Source organism: Primulina eburnea, chromosome 15 (assembly GCF_022965805.1).
Source record: "Primulina eburnea isolate SZY01 chromosome 15, ASM2296580v1, whole genome shotgun sequence".
NCBI classification, from domain to species: domain Eukaryota; kingdom Viridiplantae; phylum Streptophyta; class Magnoliopsida; order Lamiales; family Gesneriaceae; genus Primulina; species Primulina eburnea.
Genome location: NC_133115.1, coordinates 5,946,225 through 5,961,119, shown reverse-complemented (window position 1 = coordinate 5,961,119; position 14,895 = coordinate 5,946,225).

Sequence of the window (14,895 nt, the reverse complement as noted above, 5' to 3'; positions counted from 1 at the left end):
GTGATTTCTGTTAGATCTTGTATACTACAGTAGGATAAGAATGAGATCGAGTTAGATTGTGTGGTAGCTTGTGTTGTACTGGTGTTCTCTGATTTTGAGACTACATTACTGATATTGATATGCGGACCAAGTACAGAGCTACCATAGATTAGTTCCAGAAGATGGTGAGAATCAGACTTGAGATGACCAAGAGATGAATATTGTACGATAAGAATTCTAGACTGAGAATTTCTTTGATATTCGTACTAGCTATGACTCGATTATTACAGAAAGGAGCAGAGTGACTCCTTATGTATTCAGTTGATTTACTGAAGTTGAGTCTATCATTGGCTGATTTACCAATGATAAGAAAGTTATTAATGTTTTTCCCCAGATAAGACTCTATATTTGATTTCAGAGAGATGGATTTTAGCCTTGAATTGATATCAGAAACTGTTGATATGGTGAATCCTGATTGAGACAGATTATGTTCAGGGATTTTATATCTGAAGATGATACATCAGTTGATTTTAACAGAGTTAAACCGTGATTAGTCAGCTGAGTTGGCATCAGTGTCAGACAGTTGCGGTTTATGAGTTAGCATGTTTTGAATATGATTGAATATTGATGTTATTCTGAATACGTGCTTGAGACAGATTATAGACAATAGAGATTATATTGTACCGTCCGAATCAGAGCTGATTTTGAAACGTTAGCAGTTCAGAAAGGTGATTAGAATGTTTAGAACTCAATATCGATAGTCAGAACAGAATGTCGATCAGAGTAACAGATATGTGATTTGGTATGTTGTATGAGATTGATTATTCCGTGATGTCAGATGTGTCAGAATTGTACAGTAAAGCTTGATATTGATAGTCAGAGCCGAATACCAGGTAGGTATTTCCTCTTTAATTTATGTTATTAACTGAATTGTGTATATCAAATAGTTCGAATCAGAAAGAACAGATATTGCCAGAAACTTACAGTCATGAATTCAGTGTTCAGTCTGATGATTGAGACTGTATTGTATTCGAACAGATAGTTGTGATATAGACATATGAGATCAGTTATAACAGAATTGTATTGAAATGTTGGCAGAAATTGTACTGATATGTCTAAATTGCTAACAGAAAATATAGAAAGATAGAAATCAGAAGAATTATTACAGAATTGTAAAGTTCTAAATAGAAATGAGAATACATTTCTATAGTCTTTGTAATGAAATCACCGTCATTTTTACAGATTATAATATGATATGATGAAGGTTGACAGATTGTTCAATCTATATCTATCAGTTTGTACTAGATAATGTACAAACATGATCAAATGACACCGATTGATGTCAGAAGAGTGGTCCGAAAGATCAGAATGCCACCATAGAATATATCAGAAGAGTGATTAGACTGCACTGAATGCCTAAATTGACGATATCATACCATGATTTTTTGGTTGGTTTTGTATTGTGGCAGAAGAGATCACAAACTCTTTCATCTATCGTCTATAGACTGACGGATAATCAGAACAAATTATCCGGATACTGGAGAATATCCTGGAACTGTAGTGCTAGATTTTAGCACTAGTTGACATGATTCATTGCCATTTTGTGAATTGTCGTACAACAACAGATCTCAGACGAGTATTGAAATCGCTTCTTCGAAGCGTTGTACGGAAAGATATATGAATCCTCTCTTTATCGAGATGATATCTCTGAGATTCCTGAGATTGGACCGGACATGATCAGAGATATGACTGAAAAGATGAAGCTAATTCAGAAGAAAATGAAAATAGCTCATGATAAACAGACTGAATATGCCAACGTCGGACGATGACTGTTGGTAACTGAGATCGAAAATCGAATATATCTTGGATCGAGATAAACTGACTTAATAACAGCTGATGGTGTTGAGCTGCTACGAACTGTTCGTTGGGTCTATACAGATGTTGTATAACCAGTATTGCGAGATTGACTTTATCAGAGTTATTTCTAGAAATAGAATTTGATATGAGATTGAAATTTCAGAACAGATTCACTGAGATGAGTTTTGATTTAAACTCTATATACATTTCTTCTGATATATCTGAATTGATTACTTGCGAGTTCGAGGACGAACTCAGATCTAAGAGTGGGAGAAATGTAATGCCCAAGGATTTGGTTACCGTAATCTGAGATGATTAACGTAATCTAAGATGATTTATTGATGATGAACTGATATGATTATAGATGCATAATGCCGAGACCGAACGGGGCCAAGTATATGACTTATACAAGAATTGGACAGAAAGTCTGGCGCCCGAGCGGTAGGAAGTGACCGCTCGAGCGCCAGTGTGCATCAAGAAATTGTCTCGGGCAGAAGACTTGGCGCCCGGGCGGTAGTTTTTGACCGCCCGAGCGCCAAAGGTGTATTCCGGAAGAGCGTGGGCAGAACCCACCGCGCTCGAGCGGTAGATTTGCACCGCTCGAGCGCCGACTGCAATTGGTGGAAAAATGCCACGTTTCTCCTACATGCAAACTTGATATATATATGTATATCACGTCTCCTTCCTCAGCAAATAAGAAGGGAAATCGAGGAAGGGCTCAGAGAAACTTTCGAATAAATCCTTACGCCTTTATATTTCGATCCGTCCGTCCAAACTTGAATCCGAGTACGGCACCGTGTTCCTAGCAACGCAGGCTACTACGGGACATAAGTTTTATTACGTTTGGACATGTTTTGGAAATATGATGTTGTTAGAATTGAATACACGTCATATATGTTGTTCTTGACATGTCAGACAGCGTAGAATCGAAGTCAGATTAAGAAACGGACTGAATATGGAATTGTTATGAATTTCAGAATGAAATTGACTAGAATTGATACCAGATTGGTACCTTGGTTGATTGTAAATGATTGGAATTGATATAGACGGATATATTATTATCAGTATCGTAAGATGGTACGGTTGTACCGTCAGAATTTGATAAAACAGAGATATTTTGAATTGATTAGAATATTGATACAGAATATTGATATTGTCATTGCCAGATTGAACAGTGACAGACGTTGAATCAAGACTTCGATTGTATCAGAGCGACAACAAGAAAGGTATAAATTAATGTGGAGTTGGGATTGCACAACTCGAGTGAGGTTTGACTCGAGTCTCCCTAAATCACATACTTTCGTTTATTGCATTGACATTTGCAATTGATGAAACTTATGATTGTTGTCTATTGATTTATAGCCACTGCATGTAATGACTGCTGATTCGCTAGTCATTGATTGAGTTGCTTAGATACTCACGGTATGTATTGATTATTGAGTCGTTGAGTCATAGGCTGATTCGCCTAGTCACCGGCTGATTCGTCTGGTTATTGACTGATTCGTCTAAACTTAAGCTGATTCGCTTAAATTACAGGCTGATTCGTCTGGTTATTGGCTGATTCACTTAATTCTTGACTGATTCGTCAATTCTGCGGCTGATTCGCCCAGACACTGGATATATGAATTATATCGATGCCGTTTAGGGATTGAGTCATTCCTATCGACGGAGATTCGGTATAATTATTATTATCCAGACATCGGGATCCCTAGGTTAGAGTTGAGTCGAGTCGAGTCTGAGACGACGCGTCAGTGGAGTCGAGTCTGAGACGACTCGTCGGTTGAGTTGAGTCTGATATGACATGTTGATTTACAGTTTTATATCATTCATGTTTGTTGAATTGCTACATGTTAATAATAACTGATATATGCTTTTGTATATGTTTCTATATAATTGCATGTATACATTGTTTATACTGGGATGTATTTCTCACCGGAGTTATCCGGCTGTTGTCTTGTTTTGTATGTGTGCATGACAACAGGTGGGGCTTGATCAGGGTCACAGAGATGAAGACAGATCGAGATTAGAGTGGTGATACCGGACTTGGACTAGAGATAGGGTTTAAACACTTGATAGTAGTTGTTGAACCTGAGTATGTATGATTGTATATTTTATCAGATTTAGACTTTTATACTGATATGTATAGGAGTTTAATTCCATTACCTTCCGCATTTTAAAAAAAAAATTTAGACCCTGTTTTACGATTGATTAATTAGTCCCAATAATGATTAAGAACTTGATTAGCGTCCGGGTCCCCACAGAGGGAGAGAGCATTTTCAAATTTTTCTCTCTCTAGGGCAACTCTCCTAAAAATGTTTTTTTTCGAACTGTGCCAGTTTGTCTTCGAATTATTGATGGTTTTTTCCGATGTATGCTTGTTTGTTTACTTTAGAGAATTTTCGTAAAAAACGTATTGAAAAGTAGTAAAATGAATTTTGACTTTTAGTTAAATAAATGTGTTAAAATTAATCTTTTGATTGTATAAAGTTCCTAAATTATCTTTCTTACCAACTATTTTAATTAGATTGTTACACATATTATTTGTTCGACTTTTGAAGTGTGGATTTTTTAAGAGCGTGTCATTACCGCACTTGGAACCGCAAGATAACCCAACACAACAAGAAGAATAAATAATAAAATGGAAAAACTACCATAAATCAACAAGAAACAAAAACAAAAGCCAGCACACACCAGAGAAAATAGAGAAATCGAACGAAAATATAGTAAATTGGAGAAAAAACTCATTGCCTTCGTCTCATGTTTTGCTGGGCCTCACGAAGGATTTAAAAAACAAGGAGTCTGACTTTTTTTTAAAAAAAGAAGGAGTTGACTCTTGATTAGTATGTTAAACCTTAATTAAACTTGTAACTTCCTAAATTAATTAATCTCTTCTCTTTCTTCTCATTCGACGCACAAAATCCCCACAAAATTCCCCAATTGTAAGCTTCCCAAATTTAAAGAACTCATCTTCCTCATCTACCACTTCCGCGTCACATTAAATCGAAATTGACACTATTGTTGCTCAGGTGTTGTTGCGCTCATTCCTCAGATTCAGATCTAAATCTACTCCCATATATGTTGGCCCCATTCTTCTGTATTTGAAGACCAATTCGTCTCTAATTGAAGAAAAATAAAGTAAGTTTGCTCCTGAAAACCAGTTCATTTTTTTCTTCATTTCATGCAGCTATCGACCAAATTGAAGATCAATAATTTGTGTCGTTCATTGTTTTCTTCGTCGAACAAAATTAAAATGAAGAATTTTTTCCAACCAAAATTAAGTTGGTCGATCAAGAAAAATTCTTCCTGGTCGACCAATGAAAAATTTTTCATGGTCGACCACACTCTTAATGGTCGACCGAGAAATTAAGTTCTTCCTGGTCGACCAATGAAATTTTTTTCATGGTCGACCACACTCTTAATGGTCGACCGTGATGATCAAGGTCGACCGACTTAATTTCTTGGTCGACCAACATATTTTTGGTCGACCATGTGCGGTTTTGTTTTTATTTTGTTATTAAATAATTTTGCTCATTCTAATTATCATATTTGTTTGTGCACTTTGTAGATATGCCAACAGTTATTGTTGTTCATTTTGATGGGAAATGGGAAGTGACGGAGGGGCTGGTTTATTTATAAATGGAATCCAGGGGCCAATGCAAAGTTTGTTGATATTCCAGTGGATGATGATATTTGTTATTTTGAAAATTTAAAACGTGAACTATATAGAGCTGGAAAAGTAGAAGACACTGCCAACTTGAGGTTGAGTTATCTTCTAGATTTGCCGTGCAACGTTCAACCAATTTATATAGAGAATGACCATGATTTGAAAGCATATTTGTATCTTGGTTGTCCGAGAAGTAGGCCGGTGCTTCAAGTAGAAATTGAATGTGTTGCTTCTGTTGATTCTTTTGATAATGTGCACAGGTATGGTATTGATGAAAACAATTGCAATATTAACGAACAGAGGCATTTTGATGATTATTTTCACTTGAATATTGTTTCCGTGGATCGTAATAATAGCAGTGATTTTTTCGACGAAGCGCATAACGTGGATGTCATGCATGTGGATCGTAGTAACGCAGACGAGTTATATGATGAAGCATGTAATGATGCAATTGAGGTCGAGGCAAATTTGGTTCAAAGCAATGACGCAAATTTGGATGCGGATGTGAATATTGACAGTGACTCATTTTATTTCACGGATGGTTCAAACTTGTTTATTGGTCAAGAGTTTCCAAACCGAGAAGCGGTGAAAAAAGAGCTAATTAGAATAAGTTTGGAAGCTTGCTTTGAATTTGAGACGGTTAAAAGTAGCCAAAAGGTGTACGCCGTAAAATGTGTAGTGTCTGATTGCAAGTGGAGAATCTGGACCTCTTTGATTAAGAATGATTCACGTACATTCTTCATTCGAACATATTGTAATACACATACATGTGGTTTGACTGGGAGACGAAAGAGAATTGTGGAGCAAGTTCTGCTGTTGTTCGTGATATGTTAGTGGATAATTTCCAAGGTCATCCAGTGCCAATTGTACCAAAAGCAGTGATGACGATGATGCGCAATAGTATGAATGCTGATATATCATACTACAAGGCTTGGAAAGGGAAAGAACTAGCAGACAATATGATGAAAGGTGATCCTACGCAGAGTTTTAATAAATTGAGTTGTTATTTGCACATGGTCGAGCAGATGAATCGAGGAAGCATAACAGACATATTTGTCGATGAGGAAAATCGATTCAAGTATATGTTTCTTGCTTTTGGTGCATGCGTTAGAGGATATCGAAGTATGCGAAAAGTTGTATCAATTGATGGTACGTGGTTGAAGGGCAAATATAATGGTGTTTTACTAGTGGCATCGGCACAAGATGGAAATTATCACCAATATCCTTTGGTGTGGGGAACTGTAGATGTCGAGTGTGCTTCTTCGTGGAGTTGGTTTTTAACGAAGTTGTTAGAAGTAGTACCAGATGAGGATGAATTGGTGATAATTTCTGACAGGCATCAGGGGATCATTAATGCAGTTTCTACTGTCTATAGAAATGCGCATCATGGTCATTGTACGTGGCATTTATCTCAAAACATGAAGACTATATGCAAAAGAAGGGTGCAACCGAAATGTTTTTGCACATTGCAAAAATTTATAAAACTTTCGAGTTTGATATTGCATACAATGATTTTAGGAATAGATATCCTGAGGCAGCGCAATATTTGGACGAGAGAGACTCACTTGATAGATGGACTCGAGCGTATTGTCCAAAGACCCGTTACAATATTATGACGACAAACGGGGTTGAGTCGATCAATGCTAGACTACTTGAAGAAAGGAAGCTGCCAATCATTGCACTCTTAGATTCTTTACAGAAACTGGCCTCATCTTGGTTTGCCCGATATCGCCACGCATCAATTGCAAGTAACACTAACTTGACCCCTACGATCGAGGGGATTCTTCGTAGCAGGTTCACAGATGCCCAAGGAATACAAGTTTTTGAATTAGGACGTATGGAGTTTGATGTTAGGAGTCGTGGACATTCGGCCATAGTAGACCTCGAATCAAAAAGATGCACATGTCGAGTTTTTGATATTGATAGAATCCCATGTGCTCAGGCCATCGCAGCTAGTTGGTTAGCGAATATTGATTTATATGATATGTGTTCACAGTACTATTCTACAATGTCATGGTGCATGGCTTACTCAGAGACTGTGTATCCCGTTCCAGAAGAAAATGAATGGCCACGCAACATTAATTTTCCATTGGTGTTGCCTCCTTTGCTAGAGAAGAGAGTTGGCAGAAGAAAACAAAACAGATTTCCTTCGATTGGTGAATTCAGCAACACTACAAAAAAATACTCTTATAGAAGCGGTTTTTTTCAATTTTAAGATCGGGTTTTAACCGCTCCAGCACTTGTACCACCGGTTTCAAAATCGCTCATCTTATTGATGACATTATATCTTATAGAAGCGGTTTTTTCAACCGGTGGTACAAGCTGAAGAACCGCTTCTATTGTTGATTTTAGGTGCGGTTTGATAATGCTCGTACCCATTACCCATTACGGTATTTTTCTGAAATTGTAGGTACAATTTGCGACGGTTTCAGCGACAGATTTAAGAACAAACGTCGCAATTTAGCGACAGATTATTATACCGTCGTCTGCAAATTTAGCGACAGAATTAAAAACCGTCCCTAAATTTAGCGACAACTGACTTATTCATGCATTCCGTCGCTAACTTGGCGACGGTTACTTCATAATTTCCGTTGCTAATATTTTCGGTAAAATAAAAAAAATTAATAAATCTAAAAACACTTACAATATTACTATATAACATAATTCCTGATCTTAAACTAACACTTAAAAATTTACCAAAAATTAAAGGAAAAAAATTTACATTAAATCCAAATTAAAATCGTGTAAAAAAAATTTTATTATCGTGAAGTGGTAAAATTGTGTAAAAGAGAAAAATTTGAAGTGTTGTGAACTGGTGTGAGAAAAGAGGAAAAATTTACATTAAATCCAAATTAAAATCGTGTAAAAAAACTTTATTATCATGAAGTGGTAAAAATGTGCAAGAGAGAAAAATCTGAAGTGTTGTGAAGTGGTGTGAGAAAAGGGATCGGGAGCAGAGGTATTTATAGAATATTTGGCGACGATTTATTTCTGATCGTCGCTATTTATGGCGGTTTTTCAAAATTTAAATTATGCGGCGGTTTACTTTGGTCGTCGCTAAAGTTAGCGACAGTATAACGAAAATCGTCGCTAATATTAGCGACGGCATTAGTTAAACCGTCGCTAAGTTAATACATGCGACGGTTTGACTTCGCCCGTCGCTAAATGTAGCCACGGTTGGGAACAGCGTTGCTAAATGTAGCGACGGTTTGATAAAACGGTCGCTAAATAAAGCAACGGGTGTCATTAAGACCGTCGCATTTTGAACAACGCGATGGTTATAACCGTCGCAAAAAGAAAACCGTCGCTAAATAATTCCTGAATGAGGATATTAATAAGAGCAATGTAAAAAACAGTTTATAAATATATTTAATAGGTATGATTTTCAAATCAAACCTAAAAAAAAAAGCTATAAGGGCGGTCCACAACATCGTTTTTGTGAAACCACTGTTAAAAATATTCAATTAGAGTAGTTTCCAGAATGGTTCTAATAGTTAAATCAATAGGAGCAATTTATAGCAGCGGCTGATACAAATCGGTACTAAAAATTGCGCTACTAAAACGGTTATACGACCACTCCAAAAAGTAAGGAAATTGAAATGGTTTAAGTAAAAGCGATTTTGTTGTTAAGTTTGCACGAGCGGTTTCAGAAGTGCTCCTCAAAAACTGCTTCTAGAAACACTTTTTTTTTGTAGTGCGAGAGATAGCTTGACGGTCGACCATTACCTTGATGATCGACCATTATTTTTCTTTGGTCGACCATCAAGCTATCGGTAGGGTGATGGTCGATCCTTAGCTTTGTTAGGTCGACCATCAATCTCATGGTCGACCATTAGCTTGACGGTCGACCATTAGTTTTCTTTGGTCGACCATCAATCTCATGGTCGACCATTAGCTTGATGGTGAGTTTTGTTTTTTTTAAATATATATTAATAATTGTCCAAAATATATAACATAATTGTGATCGTGGCAAAATACTGAGATTGTGATGAATTGATTCATATGTAAATTAAAATATATAACATAATCTTGAAATTACGATTTATATTTTTTAAAAAATATAAAAAAATAGTTCGATTCCATGATTCAAATTTAACTTGAAACATATAACATAATCTTGTTTTTTAGATCGTGGCAAAATGCTGAGAATGTGATGAATTGATTCATATGTAAATTAAAATATATAACATAATCTTGAAATTACGATTTATATTTTTTAAAAAATATAAAAAAAAAGTTCGATTCCATGATTCAAATTTAACGTGAAACATATAACATAATCCTGTATTTTAGATCGTGCCAAATACTGAGAATGTGATGAATTGATTCATATGTAAATTAAAATATATAACATAATCTTGAAATTACGATTTATATTTTTTAAAAAATATAAAAAAAATAGTTCGATTCCATCATTCAAATTTAACTTGAAACATATAACATAATCCTGTTTTTTAGATCGTGCCAAATACTGAGATTATGATGAATTGATTCATATGTAAATTAAAATATATAACATAATCTTGAAATTACGATTTATATTTTTTAAAAAATATAAAAAAATAGTTCGATTCCATGATTCAAATTTAACTTGTAACATATAACATAATCATGTTTTTTAGATCGTGACAAAATACTAAGATTGTGATGAATTGATTCATATATAAATTAAAATATATAACATAATCTTGAAATTACGATTTATATTTTTTAAAAAATATAAAAAAATTTGTTCGATTCCATGATTCAAATTTAACTTGAAACATATAACATAATCATGTTTTTTAGATCGTGCCAAATACTGAGATTGTGATGAATTGATTTATACGTAAATTAAAATATATAACATAATCTTGAAATTATGATTTATATTTTTTAAAAAATATAAAAAAAATAGTTCGATTCCATGATTCAAAGTTAACAACATAATCCTGTTTTTTAGATCGTGGCAAAATACTGAGATTGGGATGAAATACCCTAAACCCTAAAAAACCCTAAACCCTTGAAACCCTAAACCCTAAACTAAATAACAATGGTCGACCAAAAGAACAGTGGTGGTCGACCAACACAATATAATGGTCGACCATAAAGGCTAAAGGTCGACCATTACTCGTTGGTCGACCAAACTCGTTTATGGTCGACTAACAGAATTTTGTGGTCGACCAGACAATTTTTGGTCCACCAAAAACGAGAGTGGTCGACCAACAAAATAACATCAAAAATTACATAAGAAAACCATGTTCCAATAATGACATAAAATTGTCCGATACATCACAATAATCACCAATCATTAAGGAACATATTACAAGCTAAAAAGTATCTAAACTCAGATACTAATCTATCATCTAAAGTTAGTACTACTTGCGCACTTGGACAAAGAGTATCCGGCAACAGCTAACACAAACGCTCCTGAATCTTCGCTGTGAAAAAAAAATGAGAAGTTAATATTTATTGTTAACATTAAAAAAAGAATAATGAAGTTATTATATTTTAAATAGAAAGTTGACAACGTACAGTATAATCTTGGCACGGAATTCATCATGTAGTTTTATATTACATGGCCTCTTGGGGTGTGGGTTGTTCCCAACAATGGATAGCAGACGAGCAGCGTTTATAAGTATAGGCTCTATGTCTTCATTCAGATCTTTGAATTTGGGATCGTGCCTTCGCTGCAAGTCATATATAATGCACTTATTCACCCTGTCACGAGTTTTAGCAAAAACCAGCGCCCATCTGTGTAGACAGGGATGAGAATTCTTCGTGCCTTTTCCCACGAGAGACACGGTCATTCTGGATCACTACCTTTGACTTTGCTCACAATCGGTGCCAGATTTATGTTGAAATCGATATCTTTAGCTTTGGCCAAAACTGATATCGCAGAGTAGAAATCTCTGTCCATCAACGAATCATCTGCCGACATCACTTCAGGATGTCGGATCTGCATCTCAAGCAATCCACGGAGAGCTTCGCCGATGTGCTGAATTCAACATAACAAAAGGTTTTATAAAAGAAGTTCTCTACAAATTTAAACTTTATAAAAGATTTATTTAAAAGCTTACAAGGAAAGTGACACGCGAGTTTGCGATAGCCATGGGCCCGTAGAACGACTTCTCATATTCGGCATAAAAACCTCGAATCCTACTGGACGAACGGTCGAGCATCGAGGCCCTAACTCGCGCAAGCGAGTTGTTTACCTTCAGTGTCACGGTCTCCGCAAGTGGCCTCACACCGGCATCTATAAAATGATCAATTGTAACAACTTTAATGCAAATATGAACAATAAACAAGGTATAGTTTAATAACCTCTCGACGTGGTCACCCCACCTCCTGACATACGCGCATGTGGAGTCACTTGAATATCTAAAAACATAAAATATATTGTTTAATATACTATAAATAAATATAAATATAAAAAATGTGCATTACCTCACCTCCTGCGGACTCCTCTGGAATGGCTTGAAGGTTAGGCTCAAATATCTGTTGGGATTGGCTATCACTGCCAATTTCCCTACCCAAAATATCAGCTACACCTAACAGCGTACATTCAACAAATTAAAATAATAACAACTTTAATGCAAATATGAATAGACAAGGTTTACTGTAATAACCTCTAGACGTGGTCGTCTCACCACCTGACTTACGCGGAACCGGAGTCACTTGAATATCTAAAAATAAAGACTTTGTTGTTTAATATACTTTACATAAATATCAAATCAAAAAGTGCATTAACTCACCTTCTGAGGACTCCTCTATAATCACCGGAAGGTTAGCCAGATTATCATCCACACCTAAAAGCGCACATCAAACAAATTAAAATAATTATGAGAATTGTACTAAATCATTATACTACATAAACATAAATATAATAAATAAAATTAACTCACCAAAATCTGCCTCAGGTGCTTTCCTCTTCCGCCCTCTGCTATAGACTATGCTATAATCTCTGTCCTCCTGCACTGGCATGTTAGACCTCATCTCAGCAAAACCAGCTCTAATCTGTTCAGTCAAACTCGATTTCAAGTCAACTAGAGCTTGATTTATACTCCTCATAAACGCTCTGGTCTCAATAAATTCTGTTGCAATCTTCACATGCATGGACGTAACGGAATCCTCCAACGCAGTCAATCGCCGCTCGAAACGATGCTCCAAGGGTGATGGGCGGTGGGAGGGATTGAGTCCAAAGTGGACTCTAGGACCCGTACGCATAGGAGAACTGGTCCTAGAGCTGGATCTATCGAGATCACCAGGAGGGATGCCGAAAACGTCAGGAGATGCATGTGCAGGAGGCGTGTGCTGGACAGAAGGAGGTGAATGTCCAAAATGCATGGGCTGGTCTGAGGGAGGTGAATGTGCAGAATGCGTGGGCTGGACTGAGGGAGACTCCACAGGGTGCTCGCTACATATGACTGTCTGACCCTGCCTCCAGAGCTCGAGTACCCGAGTGATCACCGCATCAGGCGCAGAATCAACAAAATGCCCGGTCGTATAATACGGTGCAACTAGCTCCTCAGGAGTAGGAGTCAACAATCCTGCATATAATTAATAAAAGATCAAATTAATTAAAATTAATGTCCACGGTTAGTTTACCAAATCGATTCATATTACTTACATCTATAGGACAATCACCGAAGGCTGCAGCGTTTTCAACACCAGTTGGGGCACGGTTTGACGCCCACGTCTTAGTCACCCACTGAAACATCCTGGGCAACATCAAATCATCCACATCTCTTCTCCTTGCTAACTTCTGTGCCACGCTCGGATAACATTCATAAGCGAAGATCTGTAACATAAATTTCAAACAGTGTTACTGGTACAAATAGAGATAACAAATCCACTATAACATTCAAAAAATAATATACCTGCAGAGGGAGAACAAAACCAACGACAAGGAAGCTGCCCTCAACTTCTTTCCGGCCCTGTGCCTCGGCGAGGTAATTATATCGTCCTAAAAGATCCTTCTTCAGACATCGGACCGCATCCCGATAGGCTACTCTACCCCAAGGATAATGGTTGAACCTATCCAAATCATCTACGAGCCTCAAATATTTAGGGTCGATCTTCGTCGCCTCACCGAATACGGAACAACAAAAGTATAGACTAGCCATCTTTATCTTCTCCATGTTTAAACCAGTCTCGTTATGCTCTTGGACAATAATGTTTCCCTCCAAATCACCCGAAACAATATCAGCCTTACCAGGAAAGTGTGTGGTGCCAAATACACCTCTATCTGGTAAATCTTCGGGCTCTATAGCGCAATCGAGACCCGTTATTAAACAATACTCTAACAAAGAAAATCTAACAGGCCTTTTGCGCACCACCATCCACAAATCATCACTACTACTATCAAGTATCTGGTTACTCATTAAATACCATAGAATTTGGCTGGAAATTTTAAAATATCTATAATACCTAACTAAATTACCAAAAGGCGAATGCTCGAAAAAATGGGTTCTCTCCTCGTTGTTCAAATAAAAATGAATCTTCTCAGAAATCTTATTATATCTCGATTGAATTGTCAACTTACAACGGAAAATGGCATCCCTGCCTAGTTTTCTCGGCAAATAGACATGTGACAAAAAAAAATTAGTAGTAAGGTTAGGAAAAATTTTGTGGTCGACCATAAAACCACATTTGGTCGACCATACAAACAAATAAAGTCGACCATGTTTTATGGTCGACTTCGTCTTATGGTCGACAATAAAACGTAGTCGACCAAATAAAACATGGTCGACCATAAAATCTTTAGGTCGACCATGTTTTATGGTCGACTTCGTCTTATGGTCGACCATAAATATGGTCGACCATAAAACATAGTCGACCAAATAAAACATGGTCGACCATAAAATCATTGCTTTGTATGGTCGACCACAAACAACGTATACTTTGTATGGTCGACCATGGTGGAAAACCATGGTCGATTACGCACACACGCAGCAAACATAACTAAAAAATACGACTAAAATTCAGAAGAAACATATCGAAATAAACGCAAAAATTACCACATTTTCGTCTGTCATTCCTTCGGTTGAAATTTTGAAGACTCGACGGAGACGCTTTTCCGGGAAAGGAGGGTTTAGGGTTCGGAATAGGGTCTCTGCTGGTTTTTGGCAAAAGAGTACGTTTAATCGTATGTTTCACATATTTTAAACTTATAAAACACAGGGCATAAAAGTAATTTTCATTATGGATTTTTTTTTTTTTAAAAAACAAGACAGACTCCCTTTCCGGGTCAATAAAAAATATACGATCCATTTAAAATTTAATTAAATAAAAGGGATTTTGACTTTTTTAAATCGAGAAAAGGGAGTTGAATAGGTTAGTTAGATAACATCATTAATTAGCTCGTTAAAAAAATAAGAATGGGCCACTCTTGGACTTCTAAATTTTTTTATTAA